At 43.4% G+C, this 25,357-nt stretch overlaps 1 protein-coding gene across 12 annotated transcripts in view; it reads right to left on the bottom strand.

The window, feature by feature from the left end:
- Positions 1-1,449: 1,449 nt before the first annotated feature.
- The window catches only part of RNLS (renalase, FAD dependent amine oxidase), a 327,690-nt gene continuing 303,782 nt past the window's right edge, over positions 1,450-25,357 (bottom strand). Inside the window, exons 8-11 of one of the 12 annotated variants that reach the window (XR_014253096.1) lie at positions 18,085-23,539; positions 13,951-14,067; positions 8,174-12,586; positions 1,450-8,004 (exon numbers count right to left, since the gene is read on the bottom strand). The gene's annotated coding sequence lies outside the window, so the exon portion shown is untranslated. Of the gene's footprint in view, positions 8,005-8,173; positions 13,339-13,950; positions 14,068-18,084; positions 23,540-25,357 lie in introns of all 12 variants that reach the window. The other 11 variants (XR_014253098.1, XR_014253099.1, XR_014253100.1 and 8 more) reach the window with 11 other exon arrangements.

Here is a 25,357-nt window from a genome sequence, read left to right as displayed (position 1 = left end):
TGAATTTCCCCATCTGGTAAACTGGCCTCCTGCTGCTACTTCATAGGGCTGCTACTTCATAGGGCTGATAGGAGAATGTATTTTCTCGACAAATAGGTATTGAACACCTCTCATGTATCAGCCCTCCTCAAATAAAAGTGACAGCTCCTGCCTCCATGGAGTGATTAAATGAGATGATGCCTTCAGAGTCCACTGAAAGGAGTCAATACCTGCTGTGGGGAGGCTATTGTCCCAATGATAAAACGTGCAAGTGAATGTAAAGACCCATTTCCCAGACTTCTTTTGGAAGAACATCCCCATCTGAAATACTGATAAGAAGAGTGATACTTAGAAGTTCTAGAGTTTAGGTAGACTCCCAGAATGAGCTTTCCTTAGGCCTGGAAGTACGATGACATTGGGCAAAGTGGGGGAAAGATCCCCAAATTATATTTCTAGGGTTGGAATTTCTTTTTCCTTTCAACTTTCTTATATTGACATACTTGTTATGTGTACGAGTCATTAGCTAATAAGTGGTTAAATCACGTATGTGGATATTTTAACAGAGTTTCTTCCTTCCTTCCTTCCTTCCTTTTTCCTCACTTGCTCTCTCTCTCTTTCCCTTCCCCCTCCCTTCCTTTCTTTCTTAATACAAAAAGCATCAAGACTAGATCTTGTCCTCTAAAAAAACCTGATTAGCTCATCTACCAAGGATCTCTCATAACTAAGGCTCCTCAGAAATGGCTGTCATGGGCCTACTAGAAATTAATCAACATCTCTGTCAACAGAAAATGTCACTGCAGTGTTGCAATATTTGTATACTTGCTGTCTTATTTTACTGCATAAAACACATTATTCCCTCTTAAATACTGGTGTCTAAACTTAACTTGAGACCACAGAAAAGGTCTTCTAAAAAATATTTCTTCTAAGTACGGTCTATAAAAAAGTAGCAGAGAATGACGCTTTTTGTGTACTGCAACTTCAGCTGCCATATGGTACAGACCAGACTGTATTTTTAATATCTATTAATGAACAAATTGATCTGTCAACAAACAGTTGTTGTGTATGTACTTTGTGCAGAAACTCATGTTGGATCCTGAGAGGGTTACCCCCAAAATTTATGTAAACAAAAAATAAGACAGAATTTTCCCTTTGGGGACCATGAAGTTGGGAACATAACAAAAAGTTAATTAACAACTCAAAGCCAAGTGATAGTTGTCTCCTCCAAAAATGACAAAGCAGAGAGTATTGGGAAGGCTTTGTCAGGGAAGTTGTTCTTCAAACACAGGTAGGGTTTAAGCAATTCATTTTCTAAAACTTGTATAATGACAAACCAGGGACAAATGTCTTCCTAGCAACCTCAGCTGCCATGTGGTACAAAACAGACTGTATTTCTCATATTTATCAGCTAACAAATTCCTCAGTCAACAAGCATTCCTTGAGTATCTGCTTTGTACAAGAACCAATGCTGGATCTTTTAAACTTGTTTTTTAATTTTGGAACTTAATGAATTTCAGAACATATGTGTTGAATATTTGGAGGACAGATTTTTTCAACCTCTGTAATGTTCTGGGAGAAGTTGAGCTAAGCTTCCAAGAGCCAGCCTCCTCCCCCACTTCCCAGAGCCTCTGAGGCGATGCATTCAGCATCCCCCAGAGCACAGATCACTTGAAAGCCCAAAGTGTAAGAATGATGACATTCTGCTGAGCCCTTCTCCACTCACAAGCACTTTGCATCTGAGTGAAAGGGAAGTTGAGGCTAGGAGATGGATGAATCTTGAGGGGCTACTTCCTTAAACTTCAAAGCAAGCAAAGTTCCAGGCATCAGACAATGGAATTACTTTAGTTTAGAAGGAACTCAATGCACAATAACCCAGTAACTCCCAAAGTGAGAATACGGACTTGCTCCTTGTTCATTCCCAGGTCCATGGATCCAAGCCATGAATGAAGAGTTCTTGGCTCATTAAGAAGGACAGATTTTGGGGTATGCTGTGGAGCCACCCAGGTTTTATGAGGCTGGGAGTGGGTTACACAAAGTGCCACAGAGTGAGAAAGGAAGATGTTTGGAAATATTTTTCTGCTTCGAGTGATGAGATTGCAAGTGTTTTCTTAGCCTTGTGGAATTCCTCTAACAGCCTGGGGATTTCTAGGTTTCTAAGAAGCTTGAGGTGGTTGTTAACCTAATACACAGTCAAAGGGAGCCAAGACAGCCTTCCTATGCCAGCCGTGTGGTAGGATGTCTTCGTAAAGGGCTCTTTAAAATCAGGGTTGTAAGGGAATCCTTCTTTCCTGAACCAGGGCCTCTGAAACTGGCTCAATGGTCCTTATCCTCATCTTCTTGCTTGCTTTGCTGAAGCACAGTGTAAGCAAATAAATAACAACGAATTGCTTAATGATTTTCATAAGGGTCCATATTTTCAAGGCAAGGGGCTCTCCTGAAATGTTTGATCTACTCCATATGACTCTGTTTTCCAAATGGCCAGCACATGTCGAGGCCTGCTGTCCTCTGGGTTACAGGAAGACGCCTTTGATGGGTTAACCACAGAGTAACTGAACTCTTTTTCAAGTCCCTTTCAAAAGTTCCTTTGTCCTGCTGTGGATCCTGCCACTTGGATGGTTTCAGCAGGAGATTGCTTCTGGCAAAGGGTTCTAGTACATTCTCCCTCTGATCTGGGTTTGATCCTTAGGTAATGCAATCTGTAATCTGGTGTCCCAAAGGTTTAAGCACCTGGCAGTTATGAAATAATTACCAAACTCTAGATGGGTCACTCATACTTTTCTGGCACTTTCCACCCAACTCCACACCTGAATGAATTTCCTTAAAGCCCGATGAAGTCATCATCATTCTCGTAGGGAAGACTGATCTTACTCTTAACAAAACTTGTTGGCAGCTGCCTGATGCTGCCTTCTGTAGGTTGTGACTGCTTTCAAGGTGGCCCTCCATGCTCTATAGTCTTGTCCACTGGGTCTGCTGCATCCAGCCTGGGAAAAGAATGAACAGTGGGATGTTTAACCAATGATTTTCCTGACACTTTGCATATACATAGCAAAGCGGTGATTTAGTTTGGTTTATTTCCATAGATTTTGATATGATTCAAATCACAGCATACTGAGTGGGACATACATAGATATTACCAAGTTGGGAGGGAAAATTGAAGAAACGGAGAGGAAAGAAAAAGGCAATTCTTGTAGCTGCCAGCATGTGGACACAGTGCTTCGGGCACATGGGAATCCTTGAGGACCAAAGTATTACATTCTGTGATTTTCTATACAAATTAAATCTGTTGTGAACAAAGCTTAAGTTCTAATTCAAAAATGTAATAATTATTTATAAAAACATAACGGAATATATGATAGAGCAAGATTTAAGAAAAATGAAAATATCTTTCCCTCTTTGCTCTGTTTTCAATGTTAAAAATATTTGTATCACTAATATTACCATTATTAGGTACTTCTTAACCCTAGATTAACTATATACTTCCAAGGTAGACTTTATTATTTCTTGCCTGCTGTGATGCTGGGTACCCCAAAGCCTCAGCTCCTTACTCATTCATACAATCTGTAAACTGCTGGTAGCTTTGGCCTGGTTCAGTAAGTGTTTATCAAGTGGCGCCTTTGCCAGGCCCAGCTCTAACGTGGGCTTCAAAAGCAGGTAATGCTTTTCTCTCTCTCTCTGTCCTGCTATTAATTGAAATCCAGTGATGGCAAAAGCTCTTTTTCAGGCTGCTGAGTAGTTCTCTTAGTTATTTTACCCTCATGCAAGAGGACTTGCTAATTTCAGACAAATCTTCAAACTGCATTTTCAATTTTGAGTAATTGAATTACCATCCACACAGCCACCTAATGCAGAAAGCCAGGAGTCATAATGAACTCCTGTCTCCTCATTACGACCCTCCTCCCACGTCCAGTCTGTCAGCAGCTTCTATCGGTCTTCCTCCTAACTGTGGCTGAAATCTGCTCTCCCCTCTGCCTCTACCATCAGGACTTTCCTCCAGCCTCCGAAGGCTGTGTCTCATACCTGGATTTGTCTTGATGACCTCATAATTGTTCTCTTTGCCTCCATTCTCTTTCCTCTTCTCATCCACTCATTTCCTTTTTTGTACAAAGCTTAGATTGTCTTTACCTGAATTAAAATTTATTAACGAATAGGTCATGGAGCTATGATTCATACCAGTTGGCAAAGATTTTTTGAAAAATTATGAACAGGTGTAGAATTTCCCTGAATGTTTCCCATTATGAATTGCAATATGTCAATGTGATAAATTATATGATTGATTTTCTAATGTTAAACAATTCTTGCATGCCATGTAAAATATACTTTACATGACGTTCATATATACACACTCATTTTGGATTTCTTGCTTACATTTATTCAGTATTTTTGCATCTTTGTCCATATGTGAGATTGATTCTTATTTTGTCCTTCTCTGGCTTTGACATCAGGATTATAATGACTTTATAAAACATGTTGGCAAGTTTTCTCTCATTTTCTGTTCCTTAGAATGGTTATTTGTGAGGGGTTATTATTTCTTCCTTGAAGTTTTGGAAAAAAATTGTCCACATACTCTTCTGGAGCTAGTAGTCTTTGTGGTGTACTTTGGACTGTGGAGTTAATTTTTTCCCCTTACTGGTTATGGGTTTATTCAGTGTCAATTTCTTCTCAAGTTTATTTCCATAATTTATGCTGTCTAAAAATTGTATGGTGTATCTAAGGTTTCAAATATATTGCTCTGAAGTTGTTCACGTGACTCCCTTATGATTTTTAAATATTTACTTTTTTCTGCTTCAATGTCCCTGTTCATATCTAGTACTGTTTATTTCTGCCTCTTTAAAAAAAACCAATCATGCAGGAGTTTGTCTATTTAATTACTTTTTTGAAACAACTGGCTTTTCATTTTGTTGATCAGATGACCAACCATTCATTCTTGACAGCACCGCAAGAGTAATTTTTTGGAAACTCAAATCCGCTTTTGAAAACCCATCAGTGGCTCACCACACCACATTCTAGACCCAGCCTCCTAACTACTTCGCCGGTTCATCTCTCCACACTTAGCCTGTCTGCTGTCTCCTCCAGCAATATCAGATTCCTTCTGGGCCCCAAAATGTCAGCTCATTTCATGCTCTGTGCCTTTGTACAGAGTTTTCTTTTTGCCTCCATTATGCACTTAGTCAAAATCTTTAAATTCCAGCTCAAGTTTTCCTCCTTTGTGAAGCTTTTCCTCACCTTTTCCTTCTCTCTCTAGGTAATTGCGTCCCCTCTACCCTGTTTCTGTGCCTTGTACCTGTTCCTAGTTTTCATCTCTCACACTGTTTTGTTAACGTGTCTGCTTCCACTTCTGGACCATGAGATCCCTGAGGGCAGGTGCAATCCATTTTTCATCTTTATTATTACTAGCACTTTTTTTTTTGAATTTTTGAATTCTATTTTATTTATTTTTTTATACAGCGGGTTCTAATTAGTTACCTATTTTATACATATTAGTGTATATATGTCAATCCCAATCTCCCAATTCATCCCACCCCTCCTCCCCCGCCTTGGTGTCCATACATTTGTTCTCTACCTCTGTGTATTACTAGCACTTTTAACTTGTTTTTCCTATCCCCATAGCTTTCCTTTTTTCAAAAATAAAGAGAAAAAAGTAGAGAAAAGATGATACTATGTCTTTTTCCTCTACTTTAAGAAAGGTTGGCAAGCACATCCTCTAACTTAGATGCTAGCTAAATTAATTTCCCTCTTCCTGCTTTGTCAATGTGCACTTAGCACCGAGTCACCTGTGTACTAACATCTTTACCCTTCCAACTTTTCAAACCAATATCTTCCTCTTAGAAGATCCAAACTATTTTATGTCTGGACATCTCAATGCATTTGAAATATCGGGGTATATATTGTCTTCCTCACAGAGAGTTTATTTATGAACATGTGCACTATTTAATTAAAAGTGATGCTAGTATTTCACGACCAACCCCACTACCTTCATATTTAGGCAAAATATTGCAAGTAGGTAATTCAAAGAAATCTCTGCTTCAGCTCATAGTTTTTCTCATCTAGGAACTTACACTTTACAGTAGTCGACCCAGATATGAATACACAAAATAAGATGCTATTTTAAAAAGGCAGTTAAGTGGTTCTGAAACATGGAAGTTAGAAACCTAGATTTGAATCCCAGTTCTACCACTTACACATCAAGCAAAAAACTATAATCAGTTTCAGCACCATCAGTAAAATAGTGGCCATGATACCCCCCAGGTACTTGTGAGGGTTAAATCACATAATGTGGGGGAAATGCCTTGCCCAGTGCCAGGAACCCAGCACGGTGATACTCACTACCTTTTAACTGGCCTGATAAAAAATCACCAATATACCTACCGTGCAAATGACAATTTCACATTTACAGCATTATTACCGAGGCATTCAACATCAGCCTAATTAAAGAAAATCCTACTTTCCTTGAGGCTGTGCTTGCTTTCTGAACTTTTGGGCCTGGAGCAATACCTTTTGCTAATCCATTTTATTTTCATTGTTTTAGTCCAAGGACAATTAATCAGACACTGGGATTTGGGAGTCTTGAGTCCCATTTTGAGCATGCACAGTCTGGTGACCTTGAACAATGAGTGGAATGGTGCTGTTTTGGGAACATTTTTTTGCATTGCGCGGAAGGCAAAGCATTCGTCCTCTCCCTCCTTTCTGCCTGCTCAGCACTAACTTGTCAGGACGTCGATGTTTTAATTCACAAGAAAAATCCAATTCATGTAATATCTTTATCCCTCTATGAACTGTGGGGGAAAGGCAAGTAACCAAGCCTAAATGTTCAGCCAAAAGCATTTGCCAATATCCCTTTAAAGTAATAACCTCTCTGCAAGGCCAGCAGCCCTTTAACTGACACCTCATTTTGCAGCTGGAAAGAAAACCTTTTCTGCACTCTCTGCTCCCCCTAAACTGCACGGGAACTGCAAGTCACTTTGTTTCTCCAATAACCCTCGGCAGCTACATGCACCTTGCCCGTCCCTTCACTGTCTAAATCAGGGGCTGAGGAAAAGTCCCCGTGGGAAGCATGAATACCCAGCAGCTGCGTTGGCCAACTGAACTTCAGCCCGCTCCTTGGCTCACCCCCAGGACTGATAAAGCCTTTGCTAAGCTTTAGATTTCCCAGGCTTTTGTGAGCAAAACGAAAGACTGCTTTCGTCTGTCCTGATGGCCTCTCCGTGTTCTTTGGGCCTGTTAACTCTTGTCCCGGGTAGCAAGAGAGTGAGGGGGACCGGGCCCGCTGTAGGGGCCACAGGCTTCCAGCCTTCTTCAAGTTGTCATTCCAGTGACACACACCAGATCGGAGTAGGACAGAACTGCCCAGGGAGCCGCCCACCCCTCCTCCCCCTCCTTCCTCAGCCAAGAGGGCAGCCAGATCTCTTGTCAGCCCGATGGCATGACAGGGTTCTGGGTGGGGGGGATGAGGGGGGTTCTTAGGAGACGAGACCCACACAGCATGAACCTCGGGGCCAGCCCACACTCCTCCAGGGAGCGTAGCGATAACCAGAAGGGTGCAGACAAGCCCATCTCTTGGGTTTGTTCAAAATGATTTCCTTCCAGCCATTGTTTTTGGAATGCTTTGCTGCGTTTCTTTAGAGTGGGCAGATGGCAGGATCCTGGAGGTGTAAAACAGCTACAAAAAACAAGATGATTCAAACAGAAGGAATATGTATAAACCCTGCTGGATCATCCTGATATTAATCAGGAGAATTGGCTTTTTTTTTTTTTTGGTTTCTTTTCCAGGATGTTTCAAGTTTTCACCGCCCCCTGCCCTTTTGAAAAAGAAGAACACAATGTATAAATAGGCCACTTTTAGGGCTTTGGCTGGGAAAACCGGTGTCGTTTTTTGTACTCAGCTTATTTTGAGGATGAGCCCAGTTGAAAGACTTTAGAATAAGACCACTTGCTTTGAGTCAATGGAGGAAAGCGAAAATGGAACCCCCATAGAGGCAAGCTGAAGCTGGGCAACCAGGGCTGGTGCCATCCAAAATACAGGAACCGTGCCTGAAAGAGATAATTTCAAGTTGAGCTGTGGTTTACCACAGTGTCCTCGTGATCAGTCGAGTGGTCAGATGTCAGGGGTGACTGAAAATAAGTTCATTTTCCCACAGTGAAAGAAAAAAGAAAAGAAAAAAAAAAAGAGCAGCTTTGCGCATACGAAACCAATACTTGCATATTTCAGAGTTTGGCTGGAGCAGGCTTGAAAATGTACCATCATCCTTGTGACTTTTGCGAAGACAGCTGAAGAAAAAACAACAGTTATTTGCTTTTGATTAGCCTAACAGTTTACCCACCCCACTCCCCCCCCTTTTTTTCCCCTAATGATCACAAGTAGTCTTTCCTGGTGTGATTGCTCTGTCCCATCGTTCGTTCTATTCGGAAGATCTTCTGGGAGCGAGGGTTACGCATTTATGTCACGACATTGCCGGTGGGGAGAAGAGAAGGAGTCACAGACTGATCTCAAGTTGAAGGCTTTGGTGATCATGTGCAGCCAGACCTTCCTCCTTCCATCTCTGGCGCAGCCTGGCTTTAGGGTGGCAGCTGCCGAGGCATCTTTTCCTGCTGGGTGTGTGCAGGAGGACTCTGGGAATCAAAGCGTTAAAGTGTCATCTGCAATGGGAAAGATGGCTTAACCACAAATGCATCCTGTGCTGGCCTAGTTATGTGTTACTGTGGGGTGTGTGTGTGTGTGTGTGTGTGTGTGTACTTTTTTTTTTCCATTTCAAAACTCTTCTCTTTCATGAGCTCATATCCTAAAATGTCTCCTTTCTAATTCAGTGAGAGGGATTCCATCCACAGTTCACCACTCAGAACAGGGTGCTTTCTCCCATCACATCTGCCAGAGAAGCACTGAAAATCTCAAAGGTGAAAACCCAGAGCATCAAGTCATTGACTGGAAGACCAAAGGCTTGATTTGGAAATCACACACCAGGCAACCGGAAATCCCACTGTCCTGGTGCCTTTTCTTTCTCTTTGTCTTTTCGCTCATAATGCATGCATCCTGACCTGATCTCACTGAGCCAGCAGCACCTTGAGCAATTCAGTGGCTGTAAAATCCCCTGCCGACTTTGTTTTGGCTGCAATTGCAACCCACATATGGGAGAATTAAGCTAAAACATCACAGAGCTAATAGCGCGCCTCTGTGCAGTGGTAGCAGATCAGTAGAAAAAGGTGACATCATGGATATTCCAGAACTTCAGGTCTGCAGTGCGAAGCGGCTTCCCTGCTGTACATCAGAGTCAAAACCTGGATTGGAGACAAAAACAACTCTCTCTTCTCATAAATATCTGCTCTGGAGCTCAAAAAATATTCTAAGTGCAATGGCTCAGAAATTGTCCCTTTCCTTGGAGACCCATCTGATTTTCCAAATCCAGTCACAAACTTTTTAATAGCATGTCGTGAACCTCTCAGCTCATTATTTCTCTTCAAAGGCCTCTGGTTTGCCAGCTTAGAGCCTGTGAAGTGTTTGATGATGTGCTGTACCATAAATAAATGCATAGTACATGCTAAAATCCATCCTTCACTACTCTGGCTTTCCCACCAGGAATACTGCCATGTAATCAGGGATGTGTGATTTGCAGCAATTGCTCTGGATTGGTCTTTTTTTTCTTTTTTTTTTTTCTTTTAAACACATCCAGTGTGTAATGTAGGTAATAGAACAGATTTATCACGTTTATCTAAATCCCGTTTTTTCTCTTCCTGTTCCTTCCCCTCTTCCCCCAACCCCCTCTCGTGTTTAGGACATTGGAAGTAAAGAGGGTAGGAATATAGAGAGGCCCCCTACACTAGCAATCACAGCTTTAACCATTCCTTACTGCAGGAAATCGACAGATTGGATAATTTACCATGTCTCTAATGCCCAGTGTTCCCTCTGATGTTTTGCAGTTGTGAGCAGACAACCATTTTACATGTGTAACCAGCCATGAAGGTTAGCATACAGAGTGGAGGTTATTGTAATCAAATAAAGCTCACACAAGCTAATCTGACATGTGTTTTGACTAATTTTTTATTGCATGGTAATTAGGCAAAAATGGTAAGCAACTGACCCAAATAACTGTCATTTGTATTGTTTTGTGGCAAATAATGTGACATTAAAATGGTTTGGGGAAGGGGGGGCAGGGACATAGGAACACGTGAATCCTACTCTCCGTCAGACTCCTTTCCCTGCAGTCACAGAGGGAAATATACAGGGAGGGAACAAGGTGTGCAAAGGACCTTTTTCTTCATACCTGGGGCTGTGGACACAAAGCCCATTGCATGGCCCAAGGAAGCATCGCTAGAAACATTGCCTTGGCTTGGGCTCCGTGCTGTCCCAGGACTGGGACCCATACAGTTCAGGGCTTGCTTATTGGCTGTAGACTAGCAGCAATGGCATCACCTGGGATCTTGTTAGAAAATGTAGAATCTTGCAACTCCTCATTCCCCACCCCCACCCCTCAACCCTGTCACAGCCGAACGTAGATCATAATAAGATCTTTGCTGATTTCTATACCCACTCAAGTCTAGGAAACACAGGCCCAGTCAACTTACCCTGTCTTCCTTCCCTAGATCAGTGGTTCTCAAAGTGTGGTCCCTGGATCAGCCACATCATCAACACCTGCAAACTTGTTAGGAATGCACATTCCTAGGCCCCGACACAGACCCTACTGAATCAGGAACGGAGGGCACGGCCTAGCATTCTGTGGTTTAAAAGGCCCTTTGTGTGACTCTGAGGCCATTAAAGTTTGAGAACGACTGCTCTCGGCCAAGAGTTCTCAAGCTTTCATAGGCGCTCAAATCACTTAGGGACTTTGAAACCTTCTGATGCTCGGGCTGATTCCAGGTCAATTGAATCAGAATCTCCAGGGCTGAGCCCCTGGCATTAGCGGTCTTTAAAACTTCCCCAGTGCTTCCGATGTAGAGCCAAGTTTGAGTGCCAGTGCTTCTGAAACTTTGGTGACCTGGTAAAAATACAGAGCTCCAGGCTCTCTCCTAGTGCAGTGACCCTGGGCTTCAGGTGATGAAGCCAAAGTTTGCGAATGCTTCACCACTGCTTCTCAAAATGTGGTCCAAAAACTAGCCAGACCAGCACCCAACCTCCTGGTGGGAGCTTGCTGGAAATGTAATTTTCCTGACTCCACTGCCAAGTACTGATTGGAAATCTCCAGGATGACACCCAGATGAAACCCGAGTGATTCTGATACACACTGATGATTGAGAGTCACTAGTCTAGACCACCTTCCCTAATGTGTTTATTTTTCAGGCTGAGCTTATCAGTGCTGGCCTCGTGAAAGAAAGACTGCTGAGAAACAAGAGGCGCTACCCAAGTACAGGTGTATTTATCCTCTTCCTACATGGCTCTTTAAGAAATGTGGTCCATCCAGTGTCTTTGATTTTGACCAACGGTGCTCATAAAGAGTGGGGTAAGAAGAGTCATGAACTTCTTCTGAACATCAGAGGCAAAGCCACTTTCCAGTTTTCCAGTTCCCTAAAGAGAAGTCATTTGAGTGTTTCCCATGTCCTCACATCCACAGCCAGGACAAGCTCACACACTGTTATTTAATTAATTTAGTACTCACTGAGATGCTACCAAACATGCTCTGAAGCGGTGGAGTTTGGTATCATGGCAGAGATGGTTTTAAGCACAGAAATAACCCAAATAATCATGTAATTACAATCACGATGAGCACCACAAAGGAGAAATACAGGGGACCATTAGAGGGCGTAACGCAGGCCCTAACTTACTTTTGAGTGGCCTGTGTAAAGCTGGGACCTGAAGGGTGAGGAATTACCCAAGCAAAGAAGCCGGAAAGCCAGGCTAGAGGAAAGATGTGTGCAAAGGTCCTGAGCTCGGGAAGAGCTTGATGAGTTCAAGCAGGTGAAGGAAGGTGAATACAGCCGGAATGAGGAGAGCAAAGGGAGACAGTGGAAGGAGAGATGAGGCTGGACAGGGCCAGGGGCTGGTTGATTCAAGGCCCTGATAAAGACTGGGGATTTAATTCTAAGAAAAGACTGAAATGCCCACAAGTGATCAAGCATAACTATGGTACACCCAACAGAACTACTTGGCCTCATCTGTGGTAACAGAGAAGGCTCCCCTGATTGAGTGGCATGTGAGTTGAATTTGATGGATGAGTAGAAGGTAGCCTGGTGACGAAGGGAAAAGTGGGTGCTAAACAGAGGCAACAGCGTATATGAAGGCCTTGAGGTAGGAAGAACATGGTGAGTTTGTAGACATGAATAGCAGAGCTGGACAGGCCTGGCACGGAGTCCCCAGCCTGCCATTTACTGTGTGACCTTGGGCCAACTATCCTCACTGAATCTCAATCTTCTCATCTGCAAAAGTGGGGCAGTAATAACACCTACCTCACAGAGTTGTAGTGAGGATTAAGTGACGTATGTTAGAACAATGGTACATAATAAGTGTACTAGTCAGCGTTCTCCAGAGAAACAGAATCAATAAGATAGATAGATGGATAGATAGATTTATTATAGGAATTGGCTTACGTCGTTATGGAGGCCAGAAAGTCCCACGATCTGCCATCTGCAAGCTGGAGACCCAGGAAAGCTGGCGGAACAATTCAGTCCACGTCCAAAGGCCTGAGAACTGGAGAGGCAATGGTGTGAGTCCCCATCTGAGCCTGAAAGCCCGAAAACCAGGAGGACTGATGTCCAAGGGCGGGAGAAGTTGGATGTCTCAGCTTAAGCGAAGACAGGGGACGTGCCCTTCCTCCACCTTTTTGTTCTGTTCCGGCCCTCAACAGACTGAAGGATGCCCATCTGCAGTAATGAGGGCGAAATTCTCTCCTCAGTCCTCTGATTCAAACGCTAATCCTTTCCAGAAACACTCTCACAGATACACCCAGAAATACTGTTTTACCAGTTCTTTGGGCGTCCCTTAGCCCAGTCAAGTTGATCTATAAAGTTAAGCATCACAAGAAGTTCTAGTGGTAGGGCAGCATCATTGACCCACACAAAGATGTCCGCATCCTAAGCCCCAGAGCCTGAGGGCATGTTATGTGACGTGGCAAGAAGGAGAAGAAGTTTCCTAACTGCTGACCTTCAAGGAAGATTACCCTAATTACCTGGGTGGGCCCGATGTAATTACAAGGGTCCTTTGAATGTGGGAGAGGGAGGCAGGATTGTCACTGTCAGAGTGATGCGATGTGAGAAGGCTCCACCTGCCCTTGCTGGCTTTGCGGATGAAGAGGCCACTAGGCAAGGAATGCAGGCAGCCTCCGGAAGCTGTAAAAGGTAGGACAACAGAGTCTCACCTGCAGCCTCAAGAAAGCAACATAGTCTTACTGATACCTTGATGTCAGCCCAGTGACACCCATTTCAGACTTCTGACTTCCAGAACTGTAAGATAAGAAATTTGTGTTTAAAGCCACTAAGTTTGGGGTGACTTTTTTTACAGTGGCCATAGGACACCTGGGAGCTAGAATCATCTGAAGGTTAGTTCCTCACATGTCTGCGCCCTGGCTGGGGTGACTCAAAGATGAGGACTGCCAGCGAGACCACCCGCACAGGGCCTGACACAGCACGACAGCCTCGGAGCAGTCAGGCCGCTTACACGGCGGCTCAGGGCTCCCAACGCGAGTGTTCCACCCAGCATCCAGCAGAGGCTCCCTGTGCGTCCTAGCTTCTGAAGTTACACAGCATCACTCTCCTACTCTGTTCACTGAAACAGTCACAGGTTCACCCAGATTCAAACAGCGTTGGCGGCGGGGGTGGCAGGGATACATCCCTCAATGGGAGAAAGGTCAAAGAACTTGGGGGCCATGTTTTAAAATCACCCATTCCTGGATTAGCAATTTACAATAGGAAATCGCTCCATTTTCCTTACTTAGAATGTTTTCTGTTTTCCTGGTTGGACCCTGAACGTTCAGTTCAGTTATTTTCTCTATTAAAATTCTTTCAATTCCCCTGATTAAAATTGGTCGTTCCCACCTTTGTGCTACCGTGACTCACCGTAACATTTGGAGAAACTGTTCTAATCACGTACATGTTTCTCTCCCTCACTAGTCCACGGGCTCCTGGAGGAACTGAGTCTTATTTATCTCAGACTCTTTCATTCTTAGCACACACCTGGAACATAGTAGACAATAATATTTGTTGAGTGAATTAATGCATATTTTCCTCTACCTCCACTGATCACCAAAATCATTTTGCACTCAACACCTGGAGAAAATTGGTTGGAAGCCTCCACAGAGCTTTGTAAAGATTTTGACCCCTGATACTAAGCAGAGGTCATGAACTCAAGTGCCAGCAGGGCCTGGCATGTGTCTGAGTGAGTCAGGCAGTTATAGAGGAGAGCAGGGGTGAGGCGGACTGTGGCCAGTGTTTCTTCTGTCTAAAAAGGCTACCCCATAGACAGCCCTTGTCAATTCATGCTGTCAGTGAGTGAGACTGTGGCTTGGTGTTTCAAGAACTTCTGATTTTGTAGGAGAAGCTAGAATCTTAACTTGTATATAATAATCTCCTGATTTTTAAATCTTATGAAGTAATTCAAAAATTTAAAAACTGCTGTGTGGGCCAACACTCTGCCAGCCAAACCAAATATAACCCTTGGCTGAGACCACGCATCTGTGTCTTCTGATTTAAAGTTCCCTGGGAATGATCCACAGATAACTTCATTAACCCAAACTTTAATGGCTTGAGATCATCATCCTAAAAATACAATTTGTGAAAGAGGCATGTAAGTTTGTTAACTAGTTAGACTCTGTAACAAAACAGACAGTAATCTCAAAGGATAAAAGAGCAAACTGCACATTGATTTGCTCCATTCTGCCAACCTTGATTGTTTTAAAAGCTGTAACCCTAAAATTCATGATAGTTTTATCTGTTGAGGTCGAAATATTTCCTCCATGTTTTGCTTTTTTTTTTTTTTTTTTTTAACTTTGGGTTTGTTTATTTATTTATTTATTTATTTATTTATGACTGTGTTGGGTCTTCGTTTCTGTGCGAGGGCTTTCTCTAGTTGCGGTGAGTGGGGACCACTCTTCATCGCGGTGTGCGGGCCTCTCATTATCGCGGCCTCTCTTTTTGTGGAGCACAGGCTCCAGACGCACAGGCTCAGCAATTGTGGCTCACGGGCCCAGTTGCTCCGCGGCATGTGGGATCTTCCCAGACCAGGGCTCGAACCTGTGTCCCCTGCACTGGCAGGCGGATTCTCAACCACTGCGCTACCAGGAAAGCCCCATGTTTTGCTTTTGATCAAAATGCTTGCATAGTCAGAGAGAAGGTACAGATTGCTATCTAGAGATTAGATCACCCTTCCATGATTACCCAGCCCCTCATAAAGATGGCAGGCAGGCTGATGCCTCTAACTTAAAGAGTACCAAAAACGTAAATTCCAGGTTATAAAAGGAGAGCACTGGATTGGAAGTCCGGATAACTGCCTTCTAGTATACTTGCACTTGCCAGTGCATCCTACACAATGCCCAGCATGAGGTAGGCACTCAGTAATATTTGCATAAATTTATACAGGAAAGAATGAGCAGCAGCGGAATTTTGAACAATTCATCTCAACTGGTTGTGTCCCTCAGTTCCCTTATGTGTACAATGAGAAATTTGAAACGGTTATTTTACTCATCATTGATAAATATGCCAAGCACACCCTAAGCCTCCTAATAAATAGGTTCTCATTTAATTTCTATAAGCTCTAAAAACCTATAAACAAGGGGTTCCAAAGAATGGATTGAGTGGTTGTGTAACTGCCTAATAGAGAGCTCTCCCCTTTACTCTTGAACCAGGTGAGAGCGAGCAGAGATCTTAAATTCACCAAAACTCAGACTGCAATCACCCCCGCGCATGAGCTCACACACGCGGGCGTGCACACATACACACAAGCATGCACGTGCACAAATACTCTTAAAGCTGAAATGACACCTTTTCTTGTTTGACATCTTCTTGTGACTTAACTCTGTGTGTTAGGGCAGATACTCATGGAACTTCAATCTCTGAACCCCCTTTGAAGATTCCTTCCTTCCATAGTTCACGTAAGCTTTGTCAAATCTCAGGTACAGGCTAGGGAGAAATCTAAGTGGGTCATCTAAGCTTTTTTCTTGTCTATAAATCCTCTTCCAACGGTGTGCCATACGCAGAGCATTTATCCCCCATTCGAAGCACGTCAGAGACAAATAGCGAGAAGTGCTTTATTATACAGAGTTGAATCCCTCCTTCCAAGTGTATCCATCCCTGTTCATCTTGACAGAGATGAGGTTGCTAGTCAACAATCGTCAGATAAAGATCAGCCAGTGAGCTTCTACTCGTAAGCAGCAGCTGGGTCGCCTGGCCTTCCCAGTACCTCTTCCTTTACTTCTTGCCTCCACCCCGGACGCTTTCCCATCTCCCCTCTCTTCTCTCTCTGGTCTTGCAGGAGTTATTTATCCCACTCCCCCTGCTCCCTGGCACACAGTAGGTATTCTACATATTCGATGAATTATTCAGATTGACTTCACCAGTTTGTTCTGGCAGAAAGTTCTCTAAACCGCCAATCAGAAAGTCAGATTTGGTAATAATTCCTGGAAGAAGGAAAGCCTTTGTTTTCATTTCTCAGTGTCCAGCTCCTCACGCCATCCAGCTCTCCACGGAGACGTATAGGCTTGTGCTACTTTGGCAAACTCAGCTCACCACTGGGCTTCGTGATATGTGGTGGGTCAGAGGCTGTGGCTGGAGGGTCTAGGGCTACAGTTTTATTTCCCATCTTCCTCTGCCCACATCCTTAATTGCCTTTAGGACTCCTCAGATCTAGTCTTTGCTCTCGGAAACCTTCTCTGACCCTTCAAGATCCTGTTAAGTTTCTGTCGATGCACTGAGTCCTTTGTCCTTAATCTCACGAGCATTTATCATCTTGTACTGTCATTGCTTCTGTAGGTATCTTTTTTCCTTAATGGACTGTAGACACCTTGAGGCCAGACTGAGTCTTATTCACCATTTTATACTCAGCTCCTAGTGCACTCCTGGGCACAGAGTAGGTGCTCAATTAATTGATGACCTTACTGAATGGATGACTCTTTCATAAATGTGTGACGTAGATAACTTTGCAGGTCTACACTCCATAGGACACAGAGGCCTCAGGCTACAGATAAACACTGCTGAAATTGTACAAGTTGGTGATATTAAGGGTTTCAGTTAAGACAATAGCTGTGGACTTATGGTTACCAGGGGATAAGTGGGGGAGGGATAAATTGGGAGACTGGGATTGACATATACACACTACTATATATAAAATAGATAACTAATAAGGACCTACTGTATAGCACAGGGACCTCTACTCAATACACTGTAAAGGCCTATATGGGAAAAGAATCTAAAAAAAGAGTGGATATATATATATATGTATAACTAATTCACTTTGCTGTACACCTGAAACTAACACAGCATTGTAAATCAACTATACTCCAATAAAAATTAAAAAAAAAAAAAGACAATAGTTGTGGAGACAGAAGGGAAGTGTCTCTAGCTTGATCTTCTAATGCTTGGGCCTTGAATACTCGCTCCTTAGGGGGCAGTGAATTTCTCTGGAGCTTTGGCCTTATATAGTTTTGCTGAAGATAAAAGCAGAGTTTAAGGAAACATTTGGGCAATGTCTCAGGGCAGCCAACTTGAGCAATTTCAAAAACAATTTTTCTACTCTGCAGCCCGGGCTGTGGATGTGATTTGCCCACTGCATTTCAGAGCCTGGGGCACTGTCCAGGCCGGAGTCTCAGGGGTCTGTCTCTGGGGTAGGAGTGAAGCTCTCACAATGCTCTCAAAGTTTCTTCATGAGTCTTTGGCTTTAACATGACAGTGACCATCTGTCCTGCCCAATCCCTGGGGGAAACGCTAGGGGCAGCAGCACACTGACATTCAGGCTGAGGAAGCAGGGTGCCAAAGCCCAAATGGAGAGACTTTTCCAGGGTTATCCTCACTGGGTCCAGGGGTGGGACCCGGGGACAGAGTGCCAGATGGGCCCGGAAGCTGCTGGGGTGAGCGTGGGCATATTTGTTTCTACAGAAATGTTTCTAGATCTAGTCTGTAGGGTCTTTAGAAGTTGGCACCGGCCTTGCCCTGAAAACCATGTGGTGCGTTTCACAACGTTTCTGATGCCTTTTTATTTACCAAAGGAGTTTTCTGGTAGCTGCCGTGTCTTCGGCCTGAAATTCACTGATGTCCTGTGAAAATACGATGGAGACTTCAGAATTCTAAGCCAGGCATCTGCCTTTCCAGGAGGAGAGGGTCCGGTCACAGTATTCATACACTGTGAGGAATAAGAAGCTTGTCTCCAGTGCCCTTAGCACGTCCCTGCTCCCTCCCTCCTCTTCCCCAGGCCTGGATCTGTCCCCTGGGGCCTGGCTCTCAAGCCAGTTGTCAGCTAATCCTTGCTAAGGTGTTAGGTGGCAACAGCTCAAGGGTTATTAATCCTTGTAGGAGCTTTCCACATGCAACAAAGTTTTGTTACTAAATCAAGGGGCATTAAAAAAATCATCACTGCAACATAAAGACAATTTCTTTATGTTCCCTATAAATCTTTACATTTATAAGTGAATCTAGTTGTGATTACAACATGTATGCAATATTTGGGTTTTTTTCCCACAGAAGGACATTTCATACGTTTCTTCACATTTCTAAATGCCCCATGTTCATCATCATAGTAGTTTGAAGGTATTTTTATAGCATCTGTACCTCATGATGATTTCTACCCCCCATGCCCTCCCTCTCTGCCAGCATCCCTACCAATAAAGTGGGCCCCAGGGAGAGGAGGCCATGGTGTAGCTGTGACCTACGCCTGACCTATGCCTGAGCCCTGCCGTAGCTGACTGAGCAGGACTGGCATCAGATTCAAGGTGAGTCCATCAGATTCTTTCCCCAGAAACGCGAAATTAAGGCCAGGAAAAAAGACTTGTGTAGGTCTATGTTTAGGGACCTGAATCTGCAATATGTCAGCTTAGGAGCTGAGAGGTGGGTTTTCTCCCCCAAGGATGTGGACCTGAGAAGAGAAGAAGCTGAGAGAGGAGAATAGAGCAAATGTGCAGACCAGGACAGTGGTATCCTGAGGCCCAGGTACATTCCCGCCCTTGGTTTCTGTGAGACACACCTGTAGTTTTTTTATTAAGCCAGGTTCATTCTTAATCATTTGCAAATGAAAGAGTCCAAACTAAGTATAGTAATGATATTATTGACTACATTGAACATTTGCCATGGGCCAGCTACTTTACTCACACTGGCTCATTTAATCCCTTCAACTACCTAATGAGTTAGCTCAGAGATGTTTAGTCATTTTCCCAGGATAATGCACCTTGGTGAATTATGGACCAGGATTTGAACCCTGATCTGTCTCGTGCTACAGTCTTTGGTTTTAACTATTACCTTAAGTGACCTCCTAAGGTGAGTGTGTCATCCCAGAGGTGGGATGAATAGAAGGAAGAACCAAAATGCCCTCAGGAATACATTTCAAACACTCTACTTACAGAAAGAAGACATTTTGAGGCAGAAGCCCCTCCCTGCTCAGCCCCCTCAAACAACTCCATGCAGACGGCACTGCTTTTCCTGTGTCCTAGCTCCTGGCTGTCCTCGTCTGGGCTTTGGTACCTTTGAGAGGACTGCCCTCTCTCCAACAGCAAGAGAAACCTGTGTTGAGTCAGTTCCCTGCATACAGGCGCTATCCATGTGTGGATTATCCGGGGTACATTTGCAAGGGTTCCCCTCATGCCATCAACCCCACACCAGAACCACCTTTCCTTGCCTCTGGATGGTATATTCTTAAGCTGTTCAAACTAGTGCCCATCGCTCGTGCATTTATTCACTATCTACAAAATGTCAGTTGGCCCCAGTCTCTGGGCCTGTCCTAATATTGGGAGTACAAACAGGACAAATTAAATGCTATCTCTGCTTCCTTAGAGATCACAATGGCATCTGAAGACACTGCCTAACAAAATCACACATTCATACCAGATGTGAGGCACCCACAGGCTGTCTTGGGAGCTCAGTGAAGGGAGTAACTCTGTCTGAGGAACTAGGGAAGGCTTAATGGAGAAATGGACTTTGGAGGCTGTGAGCTTTTGTACTAACCTAAGCAAAGCAAATTCACAAATTGTAGTCCACTGTGATCAATCATCTATTGGGAACCCATAGTGAGTTGCAAGGCTGTGTCACCCCTTGTCTCCCTTCAAGGGTACCATGGTCTCAGGAACTGACAGGATGGGTTTCAAACCCCCATAATGCACTAAGGATTTCTAGCCAATCATCCAGGATTATTGCCTCAGCAAAGAGAGAGTGTTTGAGTGAAGCCCTGGCTTCATAGTTCTCCTGAACAGTAGTACATATCTTCAGAAACATCCAACCAGTGAAGGGCGAGGATGGTTCTCCCATGCTTGACATCTTCAAAGATGGCAACTTGGAATCATGATTATGTGCAGAATTTCTCTTCCTCCAGGATGGGTAGGAGCAGGAGGAGCAAAGTTATAGCTGCACCAGAAAGGGCAGAAAATAGAGTTTCAGACAAAATGAGCCCGTTGGGACTTTTTTTTTTTAATTCCAGGCAAATGACTGGATCAGAATACAGTCAGTGTTCCAGTGTAAAGACTCTCCCTTCTGGCTATTGATCTTGCAGTAATTCCGAAAGCTCTTTGCAGGGAAAGGGTCACTCTTTCCCTTTACATAACGTTCATAAATGTGCAGGCAAATTAAGTGTGTCATAGATGAAATTACCAACCAGAGTACCACCCGGCTGTCTCATGTGAGCTTGGTTTATGGATCCAGCGTCCTCCAGCGAGCATCACGAATCCACATAATGTTCCTGAGTGCTAAATCTGGAGCTCTGATTTAGCTGACAGATGTTTAAAATCACTTTTAGTTGGACAACTCCCTGAGGAGGACACAGCTGCAGATGTGAAAGAGCGCAAGTTCTTCCAGTTAAGGTAGGCGGGAACTCAGCCTGAAAGCCTTCCGTCTCCATCTGCCTTTTTCAGACAGGATAATATGGGCGAAGGAACATGTTCAGGCTGATTCCACCCACCTTTGGCCAAACCTCATCCCCTTGTTGAACTGTTGCCAAGATAGATGCAGAAGTTGCTTTTGGGCGAAGTATTGGTGCTCCAGGCAGCCTTAAATGAGTACAGAGGGGGCTACTAGCTCTTTCAAAGCAGGCACAACGCCACGTTTTGGAGCCTGCTTTGCCCTTCTGGTGGCATCTTAGGCCTGCAAGTGAGTATGATTCTGGGATTTTGCACTTCAGGATCAGTTATTTAGATGTCGACGTCTCTGGGTAGGTTGAAGTCCACGTGCTGAAGGAGGATGGAGAGGAAGATGGTGCCATTCTTCTCCACTCCCTCCTCCGCCATCCCAAACAGTTCCTCCTTCGTTTTTTAAAAACAACAAATTTAAAATTATCCTAGAAATTTCTTTGCAGAATCACATATTTTAGACTTGTCTCAAGACTCAGACTGAAATGGATTTGTTTAAAAAAAAATTGTCTGTGTATTTGATGTGGGAGACTAGTGACCTTTGGTATTTTGTGTTAAAAAAAATGTTTGATGTCTAAAATTTCCCTACTGAGCTTGCATTGTTTCTGGTCCTCTTCCGTGATTTTTCCATCCTCCATCATTCTCCACATTCAAAATCAGTTCTTTATTTACTCAACAGAGGTTTTGACATAGTTATGAGCTCATCCTGATGGCAGCCTCAAATCAATGTAAATCACAGTATAATGTCAAAATTGATGTGATGTGAGAGTAAGTTAAACGATTGTAAACCAATTTTAGGACAGAGCCCAAGAGACACTCTTACACTGTCAGGAGAGTGGCAGGAAGGGATTAGTGGATGATCTGCTGCATTCAGGGATTTTGCACTTCAGGATCAGTTATTTAGATGGCCCTGTGTGTACCAAGACTTCACTCCCAATTTAAAGTTCTTGTAAAGTCATCCTTAGACACCACAAAATACCCTCAGTAGAAATTGAGGGGCAGCTGGCTAGGGTGACAGAGTGGGTTTGGTTCATAATTTTTATGCACAAGGATGAACACATATTATGTCAAGTGGGTGAGAAACTGGGAACACACCGAACTCAACAAGTGCCAATTAATCCTGGGAGCCTAGTTTGTAACTGGTTAGGCTGAGAGGCCTAGAGCTAGGAAGAGGGATTCAGGCATGAGATGAGTAGGGGATGCAGCAATAGACTCTAGGGTCAGTGAGAGAGTCTCAGATGGATTCTTGTGCTAAAAATTATCAAAATCACACTTCCTGACTTCCTGGAGGACGTGCATTTTACTACATGACTCAGTCTATGATATTATCTTAGAAACCGTGGATTTTCTTCTTCTGGAGTGAAAGTGGGAGATTATACACCAATCCATTGCCATGGATAACTTTGGGAAGGTGAGATTGAAAGAAGAATGAGGAAGGTGATTCATCTCAAAATCACATCTGTACTGTTTGGTTTGTTACAACAAACACTGGTTCTTTTACCTAAAAAAATCCAATAGAATAATTAAATCACACATGCATAAACACACATTCTTCCTCCCAAAAGAAATTTCACTGGATGAAGAATCAGGAGACTTTACAATTGCCTAGGCAAATTCTTTGACCTCATCTCTCAGGAATCATAGTATTTCTGAGAGAATAAAATGCATCAGTTGATATGGATAGTACTTTGAGAAGTTGAAAGGGGGTCTGGAATGTAAAATGTTATTGTCTTTCTTGGTAGGACATAAAGGGTAGTTTATAAATATCATTGACTGACTGTGACTTTAATGGTAATTACTCTAAGAGAGTCTTTTAGGCATACATTTTCAGAGGACTTTGGACACCGAACATAAATATTTAAAACTATGCATTCTGAATCCTATTAAATAAAACCTAATTTGACTTGTGGAAAGAACAGTCTTTAAAGTCATGTTTGCACCTTGACTTCATAACTCATTTGTTTTGACACCTTTGAGCAAATTAGTTAATTTCTCTGAGCCTCAGTTTCCATGGCTATAAACAGAGGATATAATAATGCCTTTCTCCTAGGGCCGCAGTGAGAAATACATGAAATAATTAATATTAACTGTATAACCCTGTTATGTATGCTAATCATGACTGCTCATTTCCATGCAAAGCACAATTATTATTTGATGATGGCAAATGGTCATTCTTCTCTTTTACAAGTGGACAAACTGAAATAATGGGGAAAGTGCTAAACTCAAAGCTGCAAGGTGAGTTAAGGTGATGGTTAGTAATAAATCCCAGGCCTAAGATTTGGCCATTAGGTCATAATAGGAACCATTTGATCAAATTCTGTAGAGGTACTCCTACTTTGGAGTGTTAGGGGCTTGTGATGTCTGGATGTTGGAAAAGACGGGCTCATCCCTTCGCTGGAGATCTGGGGATCCTTGGCACAGAGGTCATGAGGAAGTGGGGGAAATAAAGCGCAGTCTCTGATGCTCTGTTACCGATAAGCACAAATCTCTCAAGCTAAAGAGCATTGTGGATGCCCCTAGTTTCCTGCACACGGGAAGGAGGTAGGGGAGAACTTGCTTAGATATCCTCTGAAGGAATAGCCGCTCTACCAATTCCTGACAATGGCTGGAAGCTGGAAAGGAAGCAACAATTGGGATGCTCAGTGTGGAAGAAGATTGATTTATTTTCTCCCTCTCTATTCCTTAGCGGTCTGGAAGACAAGCTCTAACATTATACCTAGGAGAGTTTGAACCCTCACTCTGCCACCTACCACCAGGGTGACCTTAACTCATTTATAAAAAGAGGATAATATTAGACCCTCTTGGTATTAGTCAGAAAAGGCTAAGTCATGTTGCAGTAACAAATACAAATATCAGTGATTTAAAACCACAGAGATCTATTTCTCACCCATGCTATATGTCCAGTGTGGGTCAGCAGAGGGTGACTGAAGCTTCCACACCTTATGATGTTGTCTATCCAACACAAGACTTTAGGGCCCACCACTGCAGGGGAAAAGAGTACCTGTTCTTGGATAATTCTATGTGGAGGTGACATATATCACTTCTGCTTAAATTTCATTGGCCAAAGCAGGTCATGTGGCCATGTCTAAATTTAAGAAGAGAACCGGAAGCCTTGGTGAGCACTGGTAGTATCCACCTCTACCACACCTTCCCTTTAGGATTATTGTAGGGATTGAATGTTACTGATATTGTTACAGTATTTTTAGTACCCACTAGAGCCTAGGCAGTAAGTGATTAAAAAGATGACCAACATTGGGTCTCTGACTTTAAGCAGTTCAGAGTTAAATGGAGGGAATAAAATTAAACCAAGAGCCAAAACAAAATGTGGCAAGTGCTAAAAGCCCTGAGAACTGTGCACTGAGAGAATAGAAGAGGGATCAAACTAATCCTTTCTGGATGAATGTGTGGGGAATGTGCAGTCTTCATGGGAAGTTTCACTGTGAAGGTGACACTTGTGAATTTTGATAAATGAAGGAATTCATATGGTGGTGAATAGGAAGAAAGGCAATCCAGATGGAGAAAGCAGCCTACACAAAGGCTCAGAGCAGTGAGAGTTGTTAAGGACTGAATGTTTGTGTCCCCCTCCCAAAATTCATGTGTTGAAATCTAATTCCCAAGGGGAGGATATTTGGATGTGGAGCCATTGGGAGGTAATTAGAGCATGAAGGTGGAGCCCTCGTGAATGGAATTAGTGCCCCCTCTTTCCACCTTGTGAGGATACAGCAAGAAGTCAGCTGTTTGCAACCTGGAAGAGGGCTCTCATCAGAACCCAACCATGCTGGCACCTTTATCTCAGACTTCCAGCCTCTGGAACTATGAAAAATAAATTTCCTTTGTTTATAAGCCACCAACTTACGGTATTTCATTACAGCAGCCTGAGCTGAGACAAGAGCGCATAGTGAGCACTTTCTGGGAAATATAAAGAAGAAGGGTTCATACTGGGGAAGTGCAGGAGATGATGGTGATAGGTAGGCAGAGCCCAGACCAATGAAAACCTTGTACGTGTACATCATAGATAGAAGTTTTTCTAAAAACAATCACAGGATTACTGATTCTGTGCCCAATGGTATGTCTTAGCCATGGGACAGCATGGGGCAGTGGAAAGTTCTCTATCCTAGCCCCGTAATCAGTTCAATTAGTTTTCTGAATGAATGATGCTCATTAGCTCTGTGACCTTTGGTATTTCAGGGTCTCACTGCCTTCATCTGTAAATGAAGGGGGTTTGAACTAGATAAATTTTGAGTTTCCTTCAAACATTGAAGTTCAAGGAACGTGACTCAGATACGCACTCTCCATGGTGCTTCAGCCCCAGGAAGACTGCCAAGCCAGTTTGACCAGATAATCTGACACAACCTCCCTAGTTTCCTCAGGCACGGTTCCTGGTTGGCGACCCGACCCGTTTTCAGGGGAAGCACAACTTTCTGGTATGG

Source organism: Balaenoptera physalus (assembly GCF_965194825.1).
Source record: "Balaenoptera physalus genome assembly, chromosome: 14".
Classification (NCBI taxonomy): domain Eukaryota; kingdom Metazoa; phylum Chordata; class Mammalia; order Artiodactyla; family Balaenopteridae; genus Balaenoptera; species Balaenoptera physalus.
Note: the sequence above shows the minus strand (reverse complement) of the source record. Positions and strands in the feature narration are given on the sequence as shown.